General features: G+C 38.6%; 1 protein-coding gene and 1 long non-coding RNA gene across 2 annotated transcripts in view; one reads left to right on the top strand and one right to left on the bottom strand.

Annotated features, from left to right (window-relative positions):
* LOC123515593 overlaps positions 1–20,000 on the top strand; it is a 183,695-nt gene that overhangs the window by 123,583 nt on the left and 40,112 nt on the right. The window contains exon 3 of the long non-coding RNA XR_006677908.1: positions 871–920. This is a non-coding gene — a long non-coding RNA (uncharacterized LOC123515593). The remainder of the gene's footprint in view (positions 1–870; positions 921–20,000) is intronic.
* Positions 1–20,000, bottom strand: part of LOC123515592 (protein sidekick-like) — a 220,057-nt gene that overhangs the window by 168,804 nt on the left and 31,253 nt on the right. The gene's annotated exons all lie outside the window — the stretch shown is intronic.

Raw genomic sequence — 20,000 nt, 5'->3', positions numbered from 1 at the left:
TTCCTTTATTATCCGTCAATCTCCTGTCTTTTGTGAAGTTTAACCCCTTCAGTACCATGCTACATTTTCATATTCATTCTGGTTACTATTTGGTGATTTTATACAGCTTCAGAATTTCATGTGGGAATTAAAACAGTAAAAACTCCTGCCATTAATCTTTTGACCTTCATAGACCCTTCCTAATGCAAATAAAATCGTCTAATTATACCCAAAATTAATGGTAAAAAATGCGTTTCAGTATTGAATGGAGTTAAAATGCTCAAAATCATTTTCTCTCCTAATTTTGTAGAAGTTCGCCGTAGGATACTCAAGTTTTTGTGTGGAAATGTGCTGGATGCTTATTTTTGTGTAGGAAGTATGCGCATCTGTGTGTAGGACATGGTAGTATTCCAATTAGTTTAGCTTTGTAGGATATTATGACTATTACCTCCTCCGTGCCATGACGCATTTCCATATTCATTCTGCTTACTCTTTGGTGATTTTATACAGCTTCAGAAATTTTTGTGGGGGATTTAAATGGGGAAGACTCTTCTGACCTCCATAGACCCTTCCTAATGTCAATAAAATCGTCTTTTCGTACACAAACTCATGGTAAAAATGCGTCCCAATACTGAAGGGATTAAACTTCTTTCCAACTTCCTTTCTTTAATTTTTTTTTCCTTTATTTTCCGTCAATCTCCTGCCTTTGTGAAGTTTAATATCCTGAATATTGTTTTTTTGTTCCTTTCCCTTACAGACAGTAGGGGTAAAAAAAGTCATACAAAAGGAGTTACAACACCGTTATTGTATTAGTCTGTTGTGAATCCTGCTGTGTTGATGTATTTTTCTTCTGCAGTAATTCAATTTATAGTTTTCCTCTCTTTTTTCCAGTTAGTGTTCGAGTGAAGCAAGGCGTCGGTGGAGGATTGTGAGAAGCCTAGGTGAGTGAGTTTCTCTTTCACTTTTTATTCATCCTGCCATTGCCTTTGCTTTGATAGATGAAAAAAAAAGAAAAAAAAACTCATCTGGCTTCTAATATTTCTTTCCCAAGTTCACTAGTTTGCGTCATCATTTATAGATAGACAGAGTGAGTATTCTTCTTTCTACTGATATGAAATGTGAAAGTCTCAACGCTTCGATTTATTTTCTTATGGCCAGGCATTTCCCATAGGTGTTTATTACGTGAAGCTTAATTGATGCTTTCATTTCGTGGTTACGTATTGCTCGCTCCTTTCATTAACCCCTTCAGTAACATGACGCATTTCCATGTTCATTTTGATTACTATTCGGTGATTTTATACAGCTTCAGAAACTTTATGAGGAAGATTAAAATAGTGAAGACTGTGGCCATTAATCTTCTGACCTCCATAGACCCTTCGTAATGTCAATGAAATGGTCTAATCGTACACAAATCTCAAGGTAAAAATGTGTCCTAGTATTGAAAGGTTTAATACGTATTCCCTTTGTGTATTCTTATGGTCAGTATCACATAACACTCGTAGATATTAATAGAAAGAGGTGTGAAGGAGTAGATGTGTATTGAAAGACCCTGGATGAGTAGGTATGCTAAACCCCTTCACTACTGAGACGCATTTTTACCTTGATTTTGGCGTATGATTAGACGATTTTATTTATTTTTATTTATTTTTATACCATGTAGGCTTTCCACAGGAATTTATGGGCTAAAGAGGTACTTTTTGTGGCACCTCCTATCTCAGAGCCCACCCGCTAGGAAACCGTTGCCCAGAGTGAGAAAGCCCAACCTACACTCGGACTGTGGACAGGATTCGAACCCGTGCGCTTGGAGACCCCTCGGACCCCAAAGCACGCATGGTTCCACTGTACCACGGCGGCCCCACATTTGCATTAGGAAGGGTCTATGGAGAACAAAAAGATTAATGACCACAGTCTTTACTATTCTAACCCCAACATAAGTATCTGAAGCTCTGTGAAATCGCTAAATAGTAACCAGAATGAATATGAAAACGCGTCTTCGAACTAAAGAGATTAAGGAGCTGGCTGAAGGGGTGGATATGTAATGAAAGACACGTGGATGGATTGGTATATATGAAAAGATGGCTAGAGGAATAGATATACGTAGAAAGATGTCTGTATGAGTAGGTACGTATTGAAAGATAGCCGAATTAGGAGATATGCACAGGAAATGTTTGATAAGTAAGAATGAATAGGGAGAGGTGTGGAGAAGGTGATAGGTATAGAGAGATGACTGTATGAGTATGATACGTATAGAATGATCACTGTAGGAGGTATGAATAGAAAAATGGCTGAGAAAAATGGCTGGAGGAATAGTATTTATGTTGTAATCATCCCCTGTGTGTGTTTGTGTTTGTGTGTGTTTGTGTTTGTGTTTGTGTGTGTGTGTGTGTGTGTGTGTGTGTGTGTGTGTGTGTGTGTGTTTTGGTCCTAATGAGGCGGATATCAATCATTCACTTAATAATTAGCATCAGACTTCACTAGATCGATTGGATGTTTGTTTACTGTGAGAAAGAGAAGATTTTTGTAACCTTTCCTTTGTGACATTGGCTTCTCTGTTAATTGGCCACTTGCATTGTCATTGTGTTGGCTTTTACCTGATGAATATTCCTTTTATGGCTTACGAGTCTGGTGTTTTGTGGGTTATTTTACAAGAGGAAGTTTTATTTATTTTTTTTTTTTATGTGGTATCTCTGCTAATTGGGGCTAGTTCTGTAGTTACTTTGACTCATACCCGTTACATATTCCTCGTGTTAGGTTGAATTTGGTAGTTCACGTGTTATGTTCCGGCTTTTTTTTTTTTTTTATTAATTTCACTCATTGAATTATTTGCATGGTTTTTTTTTTTTTTTTTTGTTGTTGTTGTGACGAATATTTTTTTTTTTTTTCCATTCGTGTTATGTTGAATTTGGTAGTTCACGTGTTATATTCCGACTTTTTTTATAAATTTCATTCATTTATTTATTCTTTGTCTTTCCAATGTGGCTTGAGTATTTTTTTCCTTTGGTGACTCATGCCATAACCATTGCACCGATGAGACGAATATCGCTGCCATATATAATTGTTTTGATGAGAATACACCAGCTCAGTCAACAAAGGGAAGTTATTTAATTTTTCTACTCTCTTTTTTAATCCTCTTTTTGGTGGCATCATTATCTCTGTCCAGTGGTTGCCCGCCGTGTCGTGGCCAAGCTTTGATTAAACACTAATTGCTTTCCTCTTTGATTTTTATAGGTTGAAATCCGCCGCGGTTATATATTGCAACCAGAACATTCTCTTTTTTTCACTGATACTTAATTCATTGTTATATTTCGGCGTGTTTGTTTGTATTGGTTGTGTCACTGCCAGAGTTTGGATGAGATAAATGTTGCTTGTATGTTTAATTATTTGCATCAGGTGTTTGTATTGTATCAAAGAGATTGCCTGGTACCAATAATATTAGCAATTCAGTTAACTGGTCTCTCGTATTGACATTTCCGTTACTTTGAATAGGCAAGCGATGTTCCTAAATAATAGTAGTGTTGATTTATTCATATATTTCACAAGGGAAGCAGACTAAGAACGAAATTAATCATAGAGAAAAGCTCAGCTCAGATATTGATTAATGAAGGAGGTTTTCGTAACTTCCTATATGGCATTAATATTTTCTGCTCAGTAGTTTAAGATTACACAAATTTACGGATGGGGATGATAGGTAGATGGAATTAGGTAGCTTTGCTCATACAGGGACTGCCACGTGTAGGTTTGACAGATTCTTGCCACTCCCCTCGTTCTCTTATGTTCTTATATTCCAGTTTCCCTTTGTGACTTTAGGTCTTTCACTGAGATAGGAAACAATTAGCAACACCAGAAGCAACCCGTGAAGTCTTTATTAGCATGTTACGGTGATAGGTTATATGTTTTGCGATTTCTTCTTAGTTCAAGGATTGGTTGTGGCTGTGGAAGAGGTATACTTGTGTCAGAGTGATAAGTGGTTACAGAAAAGTTTACCAAGAGGCAGTTAAAGGGTTAGTATTGCTTTAGCGAGGATAATATTGTTTTGGCCTTACCATTACCATGACGAGATGAATGTTCCTGAGCTAATTACCGTCGCCTGTTGTGGTCAGACGGTAACAGCTCATTCAGGTAATAATATTGTGACAAAGACGTGTTTCATCGGTGTTTACCTTATGGCAGTGTACATTCTCATCACCATTAGATTAAAGGAGCAATGCATTCGTGTATTATTAGTGTGAGCAGGTAGGTAGTTCAGATATTAATATTACAACAATGAGTTTTAGTGACATATATTATGGAGGTATTTGTGATAACTCCGCGATGTGACTTTGCCAATAGTTTGATTAGATAAGTATTGCGTCTCTGTGTGAGCAATGTGACCAGATGGCTTGTGTTGTTGCTAATATTGCAGTAAAGGGAATTTTTGTGGCATTTCTATCACAACTGTTTTCTTGATAGCTGATCCTCCACCGCACCATTCCTTTAACCCCTTCAGTACCATAACACGTTTTCATATTCATTCTGCTTACTATTTGGCGATTTTGTACAGCTTCAGAAACTTATGTGGGGATTAAAATAGTGAAGACTGGCTATTAATCTTCTAACCTCCATATAGCCTTCCTAATGCAAATAAAATCGTCTAATCACACCCCAAAACTCATGGTAAAAATGCGTCCCAGTAATGAAGGGGTTGAATGGATCATTATTGCATTATTCCTGCTCTGTGTAATGAATGTGACAAGCTGTTGTGAGAAGGACATATTTTGGTAACATTTCCATAGATACCAGTACCTTTTTTTAATATATTTACACCGTGACTTTGCCATTACTTTGATTAGATCAGTTTTGCTCCTTTACGTGATAGATATGGCTTGAGTGAATACAAATAGCGTGAAGAGAAGTTTTCGTAACAGTTCCATACATGATAGTACCTTTCAGAATAGATTTACACCATGACTCTTCAATCAGTTTCATTCAATCAGTTTTGCTGCTCTGCATGATAAATATGACCAGCTGGCTTTAGTAAATACAAATAGTACTTGTTAGAATAGATTTACACCATTGCTTGGATTAAATCAATTTTCTTCCTCTGTATAATGCGTGTGACGAGTTAGCTTGCGTACATATTACTACGTTTGAATGTTTACCGTAAACTTTTCCTTATTGCATTAATGGCGACGCATCCTTTGCATTGACGCGATGAACGGTCTTGTGCTAATTACCACTGCCATATTCCGGTGTCTTGGTTGTTGCGTTGAAGAGAAGCTTTCACAGTCCTTCGTTCATTGCATTGATATTCGTGTGCGTTGGCCTTAACATTGCCCTGACGAGGTGAATGCTCCCAAGCTAATTACCGTTGCCTGATTCCATTGTTAAAAGGGAAAAAATGATAAAGAGCTTTCCTTTATATTAGTAACTGTACATTCCTACCTTTTGTTTGTTTTCATTAACCTAGCCTAACCTTTAACGATATTGATGTTCTTATGTATGATTATAATAGCTAGATTCCTGTGTCTCCCTTATAATATGGAGAAATGCTCATAATCTTTCCTTTGTATTAGTATAGCTACAAACCGTTGTCTTTCCCTTCAGTAACATAACCTAACCTGTAACCCCTTCAATACTGGAACACATTTTTATCATGAATTGTTGGTGTGACTAAACTATTTTATTCAGATTAGGAAGGGTCAATGGAGGTCAGAAGATTAATGGCCAGAGTCTTCATTATTTTAATCCTCCATCTGAGTTTCTGAAGGTGTATAAAATCAGTAAATAGTCACCAGAATGAATATGAAGACGCGTCATGGTACTGAAGGGGTTAAGGAAGTGAATGTTCCTCCTATGCATCGTTACCACTTCCAGATTCCCTTGTATTTCTTTTTACGATAAGGAGAAATGTCCATAATTTTATCTTTATATTAGTAGATACACATCCTTATCTTTTCTTTCACTAACCTAAGCTGTAATGAGATGAATGTTCCTCCTGTGCATATTTACCACAGCCAGATTCCTGAGTCTTCCTTTTTGTAATGCAGCAAAGGGATGTCACGTAGGTAGCTGATCCCTGTTATGTGTAGGCTGAAGGTAAATATTTGTTCCCGTGTGTAATTATAGCGTCCAAACACCGCCAGGAACTCACCCAGGTATTTACTTTGCTGCGAAGGTAAAGTTTTGATGATGCTCCCTATATTAGATTAAGTTCGAGGAAGCGTTAAGTATTGGCAGTGAGTGGAAACTTTGTTACGTACACCCCAGCAGGCAAGTGTGTAATTCATTAAACATTAATTATTCCTGGCGAGGTCTGAATGCTGTGGACTCCTGGCTTTCGGGGTCATCTCGCTGGAAACTTGTAAACACCACACCGCCCTGCCACACGCGCCGTGATGCAGCCGCTTAGATCTGTGCAGCCGAGGGTGGCTTGGCGAAATGACACTCGCTTGAAACTTTGTGTGTAATTCCTAGAACTGTGTAGCTAAAGATAACTGTTAGCGAAATGACACATGCTTGAACTGAGTGTGTCTAACGTCTATATCTCACTCAGGAGTTGAGGGTGATTGTTGGCCAAATGACACAGTCGCTTGAAACTTTGTGTGTAGGTAAGGACAACTTCTAGCGAAATGACACACTCTTGAACTTTGTGTGTGTGTAACGCCTAGAACTGATTAGCCGAAGGTGACTGTTGGCCAAATGACACTGACGCTTGAAACATTGTATGTGTAACGCCTGGAACTGTATGGCTGAGGATAACTGCTAGCGAAATGACACACTCTTGAACTTTGTGTGTGTAACGCCTAGTGATTAGCCAAGGGTGACTGTTGGTGAAATGATACACTCTTGAACTTTGTGTGTGAAACGCCTGGAACTGTGTAGCCGAGAATGACTTAACGAAATGACACACGCTTAAAACTTTGTGTGTTTCATGTTTTAGTTTGTCTGGCATCACTGCACACACTCATAAACACAAACACACACACAAAAAAAAAACTACTAGAAAAATAGAAATAGAGAAAATTATGTAGCTAAATGAAATCCCTAAAGGTTTCAAATTGGCTGTTTTTTTAACGATAATAGATCAGAATTTTCCATCACCACGTCACTGGCCACGCATACCACAGAAGTCATTCATGTGACGAAATATCTAAACATTTCAGCCTCCGCAATAAACAATATCCAGTATCATGTCATCGAGCGTTTAAAGGAATTAGGAATCACGGTAAACAGGACACGGGAAACTTCAGTGGGCAGAACGTGAAGCAAAATGAGTTGGCTGCTCTTCTGTTTTTACACTTTCAGAGACACTGGTGGCATAGTGTTCGTTAAATCATCATAAAAAAACGTGAAAATAATCTTAAGAATAATAAAACTAAAGAAAACACTTGAAAAAGAATAAAACCACCACCACCACCACCACCACCACCACCACCACCGTATAGAATGTTTATTAAATCATCACCAGAAACGTGAAAACACTCTTGAAAAATAATAACAACAGAAAACACTTGAAAATATTTCACCACCACTACCACCAACCACCACCATCACCATCACACTTTCAGAGACACTGGTGGCATAGAATGCTCGTTAAATTATCATAAGAAACGTGAAAATAATGAAAACATTTAAAAAAAAGAAAATCACCATCAACACCACCACCACCACCGTATAGAATGCTCATTAAATACTCTTGAAAAACACCAAAAATAAAAAAAAACACCACCACCACCACCACCACCACAATATACCACACACACAAGCACACACTCAACACATTAAGAACACCACGACTCGGAGCAAATAAATTGTGGCCCCCGAGCGCGCAGTGTCCGTCAGCTCCAACGCTATGCCGGAACAGCAAGAGGGTAAATGTAGCAGTAGATTGTGTGCATGTCATGGCGTCTGGCGTATCAGTCCCTGGTGAAAGTTATAGCAGTGTTGTGTATCCGTGGCCTCTCCTCTGATACTCTTCTGACGCTCCTTCATGCTTCCTGATACTCCCAAATGCTCCCTTGTTCTCTTATGATACTCACTAATGCCTCCCTGATATTTCCCAATGCTCCATGATGTTTTATAATGCTCCCTTATATTTTCTTATGCTCCTGATATTTCCTAATGCTACTTGATATTTCCTAATGCTCCTTGATGTTTCCTAATGTTCCTGATATTTCTTAATGCTCCATGATATTTCCTAATGCTCCATGATGTTTTCTAATGCTCCCTTATATTTTCTTATGCTCCCTGATATTTCTTAATGCTCCCTGATATTTTATAATGCTCCCTTATATTTTCTTATGCTCCCTGATATTTCTTAATGTTCCCTGATATTTCCTAATGCTCCATAATGTTTCCTAATGCTCCCTGATATACTCCAATAATTCCTGACTTTTTTCTCATGCTCCTAATACTTCTTGATCCTCCCTAACGCCTTCCTGACACTTTTGATGCTCTTTAATGCTCCCTGATACCCTACATGCCCGTCTGATTCTCCTATATTACTTTCCCATACTACGTGACCCTCACTCTTACTTTCTCCATGTTCTCTGCAACCCCCCTCCCCTGACATCCCATTATAATCCCTCATGCTCCCTGACACTACTTCATGCTCTCTTCTTGACTGACTATCTCCGGGGCCATTGAGGAAGCCGTAATGGACGATGGCGTGCGTGGAATGATACAATTTAATCTCCCTGGTCGTATCGTGTCTCGTTTCCTTGGTCCTAATTCCCGGCGGTGACTGGTGAGGCGGGCGTTACTTAGCGTGTGAGTTGATTAATGGTATGAGGTTATTGTCGTTAGCAGCAGCAGGCATTCGGTAATGTAATGGTCATGTTATCTGGTTAGCTTGCTGTGGTCTCGATTAGCATAACGTGTTGCTTCGTGTTGGGTTTTGGTGGTGGTGTGTTGGGTTGTGTTGGGTTGGGTTAAGTTCTGTTGTGTCTTGGTGGTGGTGGTGGTGGTGAATGAATGATGTTGTGTTGTGTTGTGTTGGGTTTTGTTTTCATTTTTTGTGTTCGGTTGGGTTAAGTTGGGTTGTGTCTTGGTGGTGGTGGTGGTGGTGAATGAGTGATGGTTTCTGTTGTGCTGTGTGGTGCTGTATTGTGTTGGGTTGGGTTGTTGGTGGTGGTGGTGTTGGTGGTGAGTGATGGAGTGTGTTGTGGTTCAGGTAGTTGTGTGGTTTGTGTTTGGTGGTTGGTGGTGTTGTTTGGATTGTGTTAGTGTGGGTTGGTGGTGCTGGTGGTGTTATTATTCTTTTATTTTTTGTTTTATCTCCTTTTTTTATACTTCTTCTACTGCCTTCCTCCTCCTCCTCCTCCTCCTCCTCCTCCTCCTCCTCCTCCTCCTCCTCCTCCTCCTCCGCTTCCTACATTTTTCCCGTCGTATTTTTATTGCAGCAACCATAAAAACAGCAACTACTACTACTACTACTGCTACTACTATTACTGCTACTCTCTCTCTCTCTCTCTCTCTCTCTCTCTCTCTCTCTCTCTCTCTCTCTCTCTCTCTCTCTCTCTCTCTCTCTCTCTCTCTCTCTCTCTCTCTCTCTCTCTCTCTCTCTCTCTCTCTCTCTACCGTTACCTTCACACAGCTTCTCCTTCCTGTTTGATGTCTCTCTCTACCTGGGCCAGCCTCCAAGTGATCTGCTCCTTTATTACTCCCCGAGGCTGATTACCATTCACTTCAATTACTTATCTCTACTCCATCCCTCTGTGCACTAAGCTCTGGCCCTCACAAAGTAGCATTCAGAACCACGCTGCCTTCCCTCCCTCAGTCATAAGTCGTATATGCCTTGTAAGACTTGCCCTTGTATTAAGCCATCTCTTTTGGTTACTGTGTTTTGTGTGTGTGTGTGTGTGTTTATGTAAGAGAGGAGGACTAGCCAAGGGGAACAAAAATATAAAGAAAAAAAAGGTCCTCTCAGTTGCCAGTCTCCTTATAGAGCCGATAGAATTAGCCAAAGAATTGGGACTTGCTATTGTGTACAGATAAACACAGATTAAAGAAGTAAGTCCATTTTTTCCCTGTTTTCGGGTGTAATGTCTGGTTTTGCAGTTGCTCGTATTAATCCATCTGTTTTTGGTAACTCTATTGTGTGAGTGTATGTGTGTGTGTTTTGTTGAGGATTTGGGATTGTGTACAAGTAAAGAACACAAATTAAAGAAGTGAGTCAATTATTTTTCCCTGTTTTTGAGTGTTATGTCCGGTTTTCCAATGACTTTCGCTCGGGTTTTTAAGAACAGTTGCCCCAGGTAGACGTCCTTACCCTCCCACCGGTGACCAGGATTCGAACCCATGCGCTTGAAGACCTCTCGGCACCAAAGCGTTCGCGGTCTTACTGTAGCACGGCCTTCGTAAATGAATAGATGTAAATAACGTAAAGAAAAGAAAAGTTCGCGGTCTGACTATAGGAAAGCGGTGGTAAATAAATAGATGTAAATAACGTAAAAAAAAAGAGTCGTGATTTGACTGTAGCACGGCAGGTGTAGATAAGTAGATGTAAATAATGTAAGGAAAATAAAAGTTCGTGGTCTGACTGTAGCACGGCGGGCGTATTTTTTTTTTTTTTTATGCAAGAAGGGAAGCTGACCAAGGGCAAGAAAAGATTAAAAAAGAAAAAGCCCACTTGAATGCCAGTTCCCTTAAAGATGAAAACTAAGAATTAGCCAAAAGTCTGGGACAAATGTCTTGAAACTTCCTCTTCAAAGATATCAACTCGTAGGGAGATGGAAATACAGAAGCGGGCAGGGAGTTCCAGAGTTTAATAGATGTAAATAACGTTGAAAAAAAAACAATCTTACAGTAAAAAAAAAAATTTACTTGAAAATTAGCCAAAATTCCAAAGTTCCAGAGTTTAATAGATGTAAATAACGTTGAAAAAAACAAGCTTTCAGTAAAAAAAAAAATGAACCTAAAAAATTAGCCAAGACTGGAACAATTGTCTTGAAACCTCCCTCTTCAAAGAAATCAACTCGTAGGAAGATGGAAATACAGAAGTAGGCAGGGAGTTCCAGAGTTTAATAAATGTAAATAACGCTTAAAAAAAAAAAACACCTTACAGTGAAAAGATAAACCAAAATAAATACATTATCGACACCTTGCTTTCCTCACACGTCATTTTCCTCGATGGTGAATGAATAGTATCACTGTCACACACTTTCTCATTTGACTCTCAAGAAATTACCCTTTTTTAAATGTACCTCTTTTTCTTAACTTAGGGACGCTGCCTCCTAAGTTTCTATCCTTCAGGGACCGTCACGTGTAGGCCTATTAGTTAGCTTTAGGCTCTATTTAAGTTAATCCCAGTGTGTGTGTGTGTGTGTGTGTGTGTGTGTGTGTGTGTGTGTGAGAGAGAGAGAGAGAGAGAGAGAGAGAGAGAGAGATCTTATTTCCGTATTATTAGATTGACTCTTTCATGACCTTATTTTCTCCGAGCTGACCTTTTTTTCCTTTTTTTTTGTCAGTTTATGTTTGTTTGTTTTTTTTTTTTTTTTTTTTTTTTTTTTTTTTTTTTTTTTTTTTACATCTATTATTCATCGTCCGCTTATCTGTCCGTCTGTCTGTATGTATGTTCGTTTATATGTCCATCTGTATCTGTCTGGCTGCCTGTTTATCTACCTGTGTCCATGTAGATTTATTCATTCTCTCTCTCTCTCTCTCTCTCTCTCTCTCTCTCTCTCTCTCTCTCTCTCTCTCTCTCTCTCTCTCTCTCTCTCTCTCTCTCTCTCTCTCTCTCTCTCTCTCTCTCTCTCTCTCTATAATTACACATTGCTCCCCTGACAAATTTAACCCCACACATTATACTCATACTTTTCTAGATGCAAATTCCTCGTCATTTTAAGTCATCTCCCTAAATAATTTTTTCACTATGTATCGTCCCCTGTGTGTGTGTGTGTGTGTGTGTGTGTGTGTGTGTGTGTGTGTGTGTGTGTGTGTGTTGGGTAGTGGAGTTGTCATGTGATTTTAAAGGTTCTAGTTGATGTGATATTAGTATGTAAAGTTTTTATGGTTAGAAAATTTATGTATACTTCTACTGTCTATCTTTCTGTCTGTCTGTCTGTCTGTTTATGTGTATATGTATGTAACTGTCTATCTGTGTGTGTGTGTGTGTGTGTGTGTGTGTGTGTGTGTGTGTGTGTGTGTGTGTGTTCTGTGTGTGTGTGATTTATATATACACCCTGAACGATGCATTTTGGGACTCATCACTTTGGCCATCCACTTCATCACGAGGACGAGCTATGTTGCTTTTTTTTCGTTCTTTTTTTTTTTTTAGGCGGGTCAGGGCGAGGGCGACGGGGGACAGAGGACGATATGGAAGGAGGGAACTCATTTATATCTATTTTGTTTTCATATTGTGTTAGTTTGTGTACGTGTCTTTTGTTGTGTGTGTGTGTGTGTGTGTGTGTGTGTGTGTGTGTGTGTGTGTGTGTGTGTGTGTGTGTGTTACTATTACAAGTTGATATTAGTTTTGTTTTATATTTGTTCTCATCTTCCATTTTCCTCTTCACTTTTCTTTTCTTTTTCTTATATTTCATAGTGTTGATATTTTTTTTCGTCTCCTTGTTTTCGCCTTCCTTATATTCTTTTTCCTCTTAATTATTTATTCTGAGAAAATTCGTGCATTAATTTTTTTATATAATATTAGTTTGTACACGTTTTTCTATCATTTTCAACCGAATTTTTTTTTTCATTTCATTTTATTCCCTTTCCAATATTATTTCCCTTCAGTATTCATTTTTTTGGTAGGAAATTAATATATTCATTTTTAACGTATTGATTTTCTTACATTTTTTCTTTTTCTGTACTTTTTTTCTATTTTCTTTACTATTCATCACATTTTTCCCTCCTAAGAATGAAATGAGTCTGCAGAGATCCTCGTGACCTGCACTTGACCTTTCCTGACCTACACAACGCTGCTCCTCGTCGTCTCCGTCAGTTTTTTATTTTACCTTATTTTGTTTTTATCCTAAATCTAATTCACAACTCCCTTTGTTGCTTTCGTCAAGACCTGCAGTGTTAGTCTCACATTTTCTTCGTATTTTTCTTTTACCAGGGAAAGAATAAGTCGGATATACATACATATTTCTTCCTTTTTCTTCCTTTCTTTCCTCCTTTTTGTATATGAATGAATATTTCTTCTCTTTCACCTGGAAAAAAAAAACTGATATTCTTCTAACCTTTTTTTTTTTTATGTAAGATTGGAAAGTTGGCTAAGGGCAACATAAAACGATTAAATAAAGGTTCACTTATTTGCCAGTCCCCTTGCAGGTCCGAGAGAGAGTTAGCCAAAAGAAGGAAGGATAAATGTCTGTAGTCACATACCACTTGTAATATAACTCTTGTAATTACTATTATATCTACCTGTGTTTATCCTATTCTGAACTAACACGCCTCTTGTACGACAGACAGACAAAACGAATAGACAAAGAACAGATAGAAACAAAGGAATGACATCTATTTACGCTCTACACACACACACACACACACACACACACACACACACACACACACACACACACACACACACACACACACACACACACACACACACCTTTAACCCCTTCAGTACTGGATACATTTTCACCTTGAGATTTGTGTACCATTAGACCTTTTTATTGACATTAGGAAGTGTTTATAGACGTCAGAATATTAATGGCCACAGTCTCCACTATTTTAAATCCCCACATAAGTTTCTGGGACAGTATAAAACCATCAAACAATAACCAGAATGAATATGGAAACGCGTCATGGTACTTAAGATCTTAATATCGCTCCAGCGGTAGTACAAGCAACACCTCTTTACCCACACACACCTCTGATATCGCTGCAGTAGTACAAGTAACGCCTTTCACTGCTAGGAAGCGGTGGAGGTGTGGGCCCTTTAGTTATGCGTGAGAGACTGGCGCCACTTCGGGATAAGCAAATTAGGGGAACTGGGAGACTAGTTGTATTTCAGCAGCGGAGTCACTTTGCTTCACTTGACACTTACACTCATGCTAACTACACTCTTGGTATGTGAGAGAGAGAGAGAGAGAGAGAGAGAGAGAGTAAACGTGTAGAAACGTCACATGAGTAATGCCGGTTGTCCATTTTCATCTCTCTCTCTCTCTCTCTCTCTCTCTCTCTCTCTCTCTCTCTCTCTCTCTCTCTCTCTTGGTATCACTTATCCTTGTGTTTTGTCTCTTTTTTCTTGTTGAAACGTATACAATTTAATATCCTTTTCTTATTCCACTTCCTTTAATTATATTTTTTTTCCTATCTGGTGACAAAAAGGCTATTCTCTCTCTCTCTCTCTCTCTCTCTCTCTCTCTCTCTCTCTCTCTCTCTCTCTCTCTCTCTCTCTCTCTCTCTCTCTCTCGCTCTTTCTCTAGCGTTATCCATAGCATCACCCCTCTCGACCTCACACGCTCATCCATCCCACTTTCCCCTCGATTGTATTTTGTATGGTCAACATTTTTGCTCTCTGTCCTGCACCGCTTCCCTTCTCTGTCCTCTTGTCCTCTTGTCCTCCCTCGCGCTCTGACACTTGCTCCCCCCTTGTCTGTCTACGTGTCTGTGTGTCTATGTGCCTGTCGTGTCTTTGTGTTTGTTCTGTGGCTGTTTGTTATGTGTGTTTGTCTCTGCTCAATTTTTTTTTTTTTTTTATCGTATGGTTTGTGTTTGTTTGTGTGTTTGTTTTATGTTTAAGTTCTGTGTTTATCTCCTAATACTTTTTTTTATCATGTGTTGTTTGTGTGTTTTTACTTGTGTTTGTTTATGTGAGTGTTTGTTAGTGTGTATGTCTGTTTCTGTGTGTGTTCTGCTGTTCCTGTCTTTTGTTAATTGTCTGTCTGTCTGTATACTTGTCTCCGGCTTTTTTGTGCTTTTTTTCTCTCTTTTTAAGTGTTTATGTCTATTCTATGGCTTTTTCTGGGCTTCTGTATGGCTCTATCTGTCTGTATGTCTGTCTGTATCTCTCCGTCTGATCTGTAGACATTTATTTTTTATATGATTGGCAGGCTGGCGGGGTCTCTCTCTCTCTCTCTCTCTCTCTCTCTCTCTCTCTCTCTCTCTCTCTCTCTCTCTCTCTCTCTCTCTCTCTCTCTCTCATTTTTCTTCGCATATTTCTCTTTTTTATTCCTTTTCTTTTTTTTCTCTCATGTGTACAATTTAGTGTCTTTTTTTTTCTTCCACGTTAGTTCATTATTCTCTTCTTCTTCTTCTTCTTCCTCATTCGCTTTCCACCGCACACCTTCACTCACATTCCTTTACATCGTCTTATTTTATGTTCCCTTTCTCCTGCATATATTTATTTTTACTCCCCGTTGGAAAAAAGGAAAGGAAGAAGATTCGCTTGTTTTGTTCCTCCACCGCCTCTTGTATTTCCATCCCCCCCACAGCCCCTCTCGTCTCATTCTCTTCTTCCTCCTCCTCCTCCTCCTCCTCCTCCTCCTCCTCCTCCTCTTCTTCTTCTTCTTCCTCGTATCTCCTAGCTCTACTATCTCTCTCTTCCTCTCCCTCCTTACCTTTCTTCCTACTTCTCTTCCTCCTCCTCCTCCTCCTCCTCCTCCTCTTCTTCTTTTTATCCTTGTTTTCCTCCTGCACTATCATTTATCTTGCCCTTCTCTTTCTCATCTCATCCTCTTCACTCATTTTTTCTCCCTCTTATACATCCATTTCTCTTCTTCCCCTCTCTTTCCTTCCTCCTCCTCCTCCTCCTCCTCCTCCTCCTGTTTTTGTTTGTCTTTTTGTCTCCTTTTCTCTTCCATGCTTCATTTTTCTCTATTTTTTTTTATTTGTGTCCTTCTTTGTTTCTTTTGTTTCTTTTTTCTTATTCATTTTCGTGTGTTTATTTTTTTCTTTCATACTTTTCCTTTCTCTTTTCTGTTTGACTGCATTTGTCTCCTCTTCCTCCTTCTACTCTTTCCATACTTCTTCTTCTTCTTCTTCCTCTACTAAACTTTTCTCCTCCTCCTCTTTTCTCCTCTTCTTACTCTTCCCATACTTTTCCTTCCTCTAAATGCGTTTGTCTAATTTTTCTATCCTCGTCTTCCATCTAATACTCTACTTCCTCTTTTTTTTATCTCTCTCTCCGTTTCCTTCTCCACAGTTCCCTTGCTTCTCTTTTTTATTCCCTCGTGTTTGTCTTCCTTCCTCCTGCAGTCCTCGCTATCTTCTCTCTTGCAGTCTTTCCCTCTCCGGCACGCTCAGGTAGCCGGCCCATCTCTATTAAGTGATTATCTGGCCAACACCTGGGATTCCGCCTCTCAATCATAGGTGGTCTCAAATTTATGGGTTTGTATTTGTGGTGTGTGCTGGAGGTGGTGGTGGTGGTGGTGGTTTGGGTTTGTGTGTGTCTCTTTGTTTGTTTCGTTTTTATTTTATTTATTTTTTTTTTTTTTGTTTGGTGTGTTTCTACGTGATTATTTTGTGTTTGTGTATGTCTGGCTGTTTGATTGTTAGTGTGTACTGTTTGTATGTCTGTCTTAATGATTGTGTTTGTCCTTCCTTGTGTATTTTCATATGTATATACGGATTTTTCTGTGTATGTGTGTATGTATGTATGTAGCTATGTATTTATCTACGTATGTATGTATGTGGGTAGGTCAGTGTGTGTTATTCTCTCTCTCTCTCTCTCTCTCTCTCTCTCTCTCTCTCTCTCTCTCTCTCTCTCTCTCTCTCTCTCTCTCTCTCTCTCTCTCTCTCTCTCTCTCTCTCTCTCTCTCTCTCTGACACACCCTACAATTACCAAGGCGCGCTCCTGATGGCGTGTGTTGATGAGAATAAATGTCAGTGTTGTCATTGTCCTTATTGTTGTTGTTGTTGTTGTTGTTCTTGGTGGTGGTGGTGGTGGTGGTGGTGGTGTGTTCGATGAGTTTTATTTTATTTTATTTATATATCTATTTTTTTTTGTTTATTCTCTTTCTGTGTTTGTTTTAGAATTTCCATTGTTGTTATTTGGAATGTACATATGCGTTCTTCTATATTTTGCTCTTTCTTTTATATTTTTCTTCATATACTTTACCTTTTCTTTTTTAATACTATGTTTGATCATTCCCCAACCGCACACACACTCCCTTTTATAACACAATTTCAGTAATGTGTTAAGTAATTAATGAAGTGCTAAATACTCATGACGAACTGGCGTGCTATATACTGTACTGCACACACATATTCCACACATAAAAATACCCGTGTTTTTTTCTTTTTTTTTTCTCTCTCTTTTTAACATATTAGGTACTGTGGTCACAGGCAGAAATACACGGAAAAGAACACCTACATCACAAAAATAGATAATTATGATAGGACGTTTTGAAAAGTTTGATAGTTTAATTTGGTTGAGGGATAAAAAAAAAAAAATAATAATATATATCTTTGTGTATTAGGTACTGTGGTCAGGGACAGAAATGTTTTGAAAAGTTTGATTGCTTAACTTCGTCGATGGATTGGATAGAAAATAATAATACATATCTCTCAGTCACAAAGCAAGTCTTCATTTTTTCCTATTTTTCACGTACGTATCATCAGATTCTTCTATTAATTAAAGCATTTCCTCACTCACATTTCATTGTCTATCAACAGTTATATTTTTCCTAATCTTACTTTTCGTTCCCTCTTATGCATGATCGATATTACTCGTACTCCCCTTGTATTGTCATTATGGTGTTCCCTGCCTCACCTTGAATACCTTTAAGTAATTGCATGTTTCCCCACTAACTCACTTTCCTCCCTCATGGTCAGGCATCTCTCACAACAACACAATTTCCATACCACATTTGCCTTCCTTTGCTTCTCTTCTAATCCTTCCTGCCTCCTCCTCCTCTCCTCTCCTCTCCTCTCCTCTCCTCTCCTCTCCTCTCCTCTCCTCTTCTCTCCCGCCACTTACTAGCTAATCCTCACAATCCCTCTCCTCCTTTCCTCCACCTCCTCCTGCTCCTGCTCCTATTCAAGGCAGCCACGTCCTCCCCCAACAACCTTTCACATCAAACGCTCATCCATCACTTCCACCTTTCAGCCACATTCTTACGGCGCGGCTGGCGGTGGCGTTAGCTAAGTGGTGTGCCCAGTCGCTTACTTTCCTTTAGGTCCTCAGTTCGAATCCCGCTACCGGTCCCATTCTTAACAGGAGTTGTGAAGGGAAGCAGCTGATGTGTTTATTGAGTGTTTTGAATGGTGTCTGTGCTGTCTTTGGTCACGATAACGTTTTTTTTTATTGTGATACGTTATGATTCACAGCGAGGAAAGGTAATTGGGTCTTTATTATTGGTGAGAAAGAGGTGAATGTATTGAAAGGATTAGTACTGTTGTTTCTAGTTAGTGTGATGGTTTAGTGGGGTTGTCTGGTCTGGTAAGGTAAGATGTTTGGGTGTTTTTTTTTTTTTTTTGTGGTGGAAATGTGTGGGTAATAGAAGGGTTCAATAGTGAAGTTTTTAGGTTAAATAGTGTTCTGATTCTATGTTGCACGATCTGATTTTCATTAATGCTGTAGCTTCTCGTAATTTTGGTATGTTTGTGTCAGTTTGTGCTTGTGTGTGTGTGTGTGTGTGTGTTAATACTCTCATTTTGTTGTCAATATGTATGAATTTTTGTCTCAGTCACGAGGCCCATTACTATTTATTTCATTTTATCTTATTTATTTTGCGTCTTAAATTTTTCCACTGCTGCGTATCACCGGTGTGGCAAACTCGCACTGTTTTGGATCACATGTATTACCGTTACAAATAAAGGGAAAAAGTGGAATAGAGGTTGTCTTTGATATGACACGGTTTGGATGGTCTTTTATGTTATTTTATTCAATTATTCCTTTCTCTTTTTATTTTGTATTGTAACCCTTTGTATTGGGACCTCACATATGCCGAAAAGCGCCACACACACACACACACACACACACACACACACACACACACACACACACACACACACACACACACACACACACATATCAAAAATTGCCTTTATCGAGAGAACGGTTCGGGAAAAATTGCTTGTCTCGAAGGTTTTAACGTTTTCATTTTGTACTTCGACACGTAATATTCTGCTTTTATTGGTGCACCGTTCCGTCGACCCCAGTCCAGCCGTACCCCGCTGCATGTACCTTGTGTTTGCGTTAACTAGCCGGATGGACCCTTCGCCCTGCTACTTTTTTTTTTTTTTATTTCAACTACATTATAGACGCTTAAAGGAACACGTTTTTTTTTTTTATGTTGATATTTAAAGCTCTTTATGAAGTTACCTGAGGCTTAATTAGATATTTTCCAGGTGTTAAGTGTAGATTTGTAAAGTGTCATTGGTATGTAAAGGTGCGATGCGTTTTTGTTTTCAAATTTTTAGTATTTGATTTACGTTTATTTTTTTTTTATTTATTTATTTATTTGAAATGTCTTGTGTCTCATTTGCAGGTGAAATATTAATATATCTTTCTAATTTTTGTGTAAGTTTTAATTAATTCTTAGTTTTATTTGTTTCTCAGTTTTTGTAATTTCATTTCTTTTTTCACTTTATAATTCTGGAAAGAAAAATATCAATGCACATTTCTTTTATCGTATGTATTAATCGATATTGTTATTAATTTTGAGATCTTGTTTTTGTCTTTTTTTCATCGTTAATATTGTTACCATTTTGTGCTGCGCCATGTAAACAGATAACAGTAAACAATCACTTAATCAATATCTAATTAATCAGTATCTCAAAAATAGGCATATGTTTTTTTTTTATATATATAGTATATACAAGAAGGGAAGCCAGCCAAAGGCAACAAAAGATTAAAAAAAAAGGGCCCACTTGAAATGCCAGTTCCCTTAAAGATTGATATAGAAATAGCCAAAAGACAGGTACAAATGTCATGAAACCTCCCTCTTAAAAGAAATCAAGTCGTACAAAGATGGAAATACAGAAGCAGGCAGGAAATTCCAGAGTTTACCAGATTCGCACGGGTTCGAATCCTGTCCACAGTCCGAGTGTAGGTTGGGCTTCCTCACTCGGGGCAACGGTTTCCTAGCGGGTGGGCTTTGAGATAGGAGGTACCCCAAAAAGTATCCCCTTTAGGCCATTAATTCCCG

This window comes from Portunus trituberculatus, chromosome 39, assembly GCF_017591435.1.
Source record: "Portunus trituberculatus isolate SZX2019 chromosome 39, ASM1759143v1, whole genome shotgun sequence".
Taxonomy (NCBI): domain Eukaryota; kingdom Metazoa; phylum Arthropoda; class Malacostraca; order Decapoda; family Portunidae; genus Portunus; species Portunus trituberculatus.
The sequence above is the reverse complement of the archived record's forward strand: the minus strand, read 5'-3'. Positions and strand labels throughout refer to the sequence as shown.